The 3114-nt window shown below is 36.2% G+C and overlaps 1 pseudogene; it reads left to right on the forward strand.

Moving 5' to 3' along the window:
* The first annotated feature begins 575 nt into the window (after window positions 1–575).
* On the forward strand, window positions 576–739 carry LOC145244081 (U2 spliceosomal RNA; annotated as a pseudogene).
* Window positions 740–3114: the final 2375 nt, after the last annotated feature.

Below are 3114 nucleotides of genomic sequence, written 5' to 3' on the forward strand. Positions count from 1 at the left end.
AATAATAATAATAAGAAGAAGAAGAAGAAGAAGAAGAAGAAGAATCCACACAATAATGCAATCTATTATTTGTATATAAAAATGTATGTACTTTTATTCCGTCACAAAACAATTAGCGAGTAAAACATGTTTTTTTATTCGGATTATATCATTTAAAACGAGAGCTACAATCTTGGCCTTTTGGTCAAGATCAAAGTGTAGTATCTGTTCCGGCAGATACTGCACTTAAGATAATTTGTACCAGTCAATGGAGGGGGAAACCCTCTATACTGGGACAATTATTATTTTTGGTAACCAGAGTGCCCCCTTTTTGCCTACTTTTAGGGGAGCTGGTTTTTACCTCACATTAAAAACGGCCTTGTGCCTAATTTGCTCTGTGGGGGAGCAAATAAATACCATCTGTTCCGGCAGATACTGCACTTAAGATAATTTGTACCAGTCAATGGAGGGGAAACCCTCTATACTGGGACAATTATTATTTTTGGTAACCAGAGTGACCCCTTTTAGGGGAGCTGGTTTTTACCTCACATTAAAAACGGCCTTGTGCCTAATTTGCTCAGTGGGGGAGCAAATAAATACCATCTTGGCCTTTTGGTCAAGATCAAAGTGTAGTATCTGTTCCGGCAGATGCTGCAAGCTATGACTAGCTATGACTAGCAAAGGCCAGATGTGGGGGCAACCCCACATGCCTGACCTTTAACCAGCTCCCATTTCCCACCTCTCGGGAGCTGGTCCCCTTTTTCTCTTCCCCCTCCCTTCACTCCTCACATTAAAAATTGGCCTTGTGCCTAATTTGTTCGGTGGGGGAGCAAATAAATACCATCTGTTCTTCAGATGCTGCACTTCCATTTCTTGTTCTCTTTCGGTGGAGGAGAAATCCTTCACAACTGAGACAATTTTTATTTTTGTACCTTTTCTCCACGTTAAAAAACGACCCTGGTGTCTAACTCTGTCCCGTGGGGAGGCATAGTAAATAGGTACATCATTTAAAACAGTGGTATAACCATCTGGGACAGGCTGGCATTAAACGCGGAATATTCCAAGGAGATTCACCATCTCCACTTCTTTGTGTAAGAATAATGATACCACCGGGCGTCCTCTTGAAGAGAGAGAAGCTAGGGTATAACTTTGGATCAGGTGTTTATGGATAATTTGAAGATATTCGGTTGAAATGAGTAGGAAATGGAGTGACTGGAAGAGCTCATTGGGAATACTTAGAAGACATCGGGATGGAGTTTGGTATTAGTAAATGTAAGAGGAGTAAAGGTTCATTCGAATGGAATAGTGCTGCCAAATGGAGAAATTATGAAAGAAATAGAAGAAACAGGGGATAAGTATTTTGGAATGTTTGAGGGTGTAGGCATCATGAACATTGAGATGAAAGAAAAATCAGGAAGGAGTATCTTAGAAGAGTGAAACTAATTGCAAAGTCGAAATTGTATGGAGGAAACCCAATGAAAACGGTGAATGCATGGGCAGTCAGTGTTTTGAGATACAGTTCAGGAATTTTAGAATGGTTTTACAAAGAGTTGCATGCCATGGGTGTTAGAACAAGAAAAGTTTCAGCAATGTTTAGTATATTCCACATAAAAAGTAGCGAGGCTGTATCAAAAGAGAAAATATGTTGCGGAGGATTGAAAAGTGTAAGAGATTTTGCTAGAACTGAGGAGATGTCGCTGAAGGAACATGTGATAAGAAGTAAGGATTGGATTCTCCAAGTTGTGGCCAATGAAGTGGGGGTATGTTAGATCAATGCCGAGTATGTGAAACGTATCGAGCAGAAAAAAGAGCAGTTTAACTAACTAGGAAAAAATGCAGAACTGGCTTATGAAAGATCATGGCAATAGCTTAAAGCTGGGTATCTGACAAAGAAGCTTTTGTTTGTGCAGCAAAAGAACAGGCATTAGGAACACGACTGTTAAAAAATGGTGCTAGAAGAGGAAGTTTCTACGGAATGCAGGATTTGTGGTAAGGCTTCAGAGTCAATTGCCCACATTGCACCAGGGTGTAGAGGATTGGCTCAGAGAGAGTACCACAAAAGACATGATCGCATGGGCTCCTGATATATTGGGAAGTTTGTAAGGAGGTTGGGGTGAAGTGTGCTGGAAAGTGGTTTGAGGAGGTGCCTGATGAAGTGTGAACAAGTGAGGGTGCTTATGTAAATACGAAAGGAATACTGCGTGGCTTTGTAGGTATATGAGATACTGGCAGATGTTAGAAATTTCGCTGAATATATAATACAGGAACACTTTCTTTACTAATATTGTAAAGAAAATACTAAAACTGTGCCATTTACGCTTTTGTGGTCTAAACTTAACTTCTGTAAAACATGCGATTTTGAAAAGTTTTGCGTTAAATAAATATTTTTTCGTCTTTTAGTTTGAAGAAGATGTGCTTTGTCTTTCACTGTTAAACAGTTTTTTAATGATTTTATGTCGAGCTTAAAATGTCTTTTTAAACGTGAATGTATGTACGAACCATATAATGTTTATTTAATGTATGTACGAACCATATAATGCTTATTTAATGTATGTATGAACCAAATAATGTTTATTTAATGTGTGTACGAACCATATAATGTTTATTTAATGTATGTACGAACCATATAATGTTTATTTAATGTATGTACGAACCATATAATGTTTATTTAATGTATGTATGAACCAAATAATGTTTATTTAATGTATGTACGAACCATATAATGTTTATTTAATGTATGTACGAACCATATAATGTCTATTTAATCTATGTACGAACCATATAATGTCGATTTAATGTATGTACGAACCATATGATGTTGATTTAATCTATGCACGAACCATATAATGTTTATTTAATCTATGTACGAACCATATTATGTGTATTTAATGCATATACGAACCATATAATGTTTATTTAATGTTTATTTAATGATAGCATGTACTTTACTACGTTTTCATACAATTAAAAAATCCAAAAATCGGATTAGCAAAAAATAATTACTGACGATTACTCAAGGTAAAAATTCCGACTTTACCCAATTTTAATTATTTTTTCAAAAATATTGACTATATCGAAACATCGATGTCAGAATACATTTTTAGATAAAAACCGATTTAAATTTAAAATGGATAT

The sequence above is a fragment of the Euprymna scolopes genome, chromosome 22 (genome assembly GCF_053919585.1).
Source record: "Euprymna scolopes isolate OS-2025 chromosome 22, ASM5391958v1, whole genome shotgun sequence".
Lineage (NCBI taxonomy): Eukaryota > Metazoa > Mollusca > Cephalopoda > Sepiida > Sepiolidae > Euprymna > Euprymna scolopes.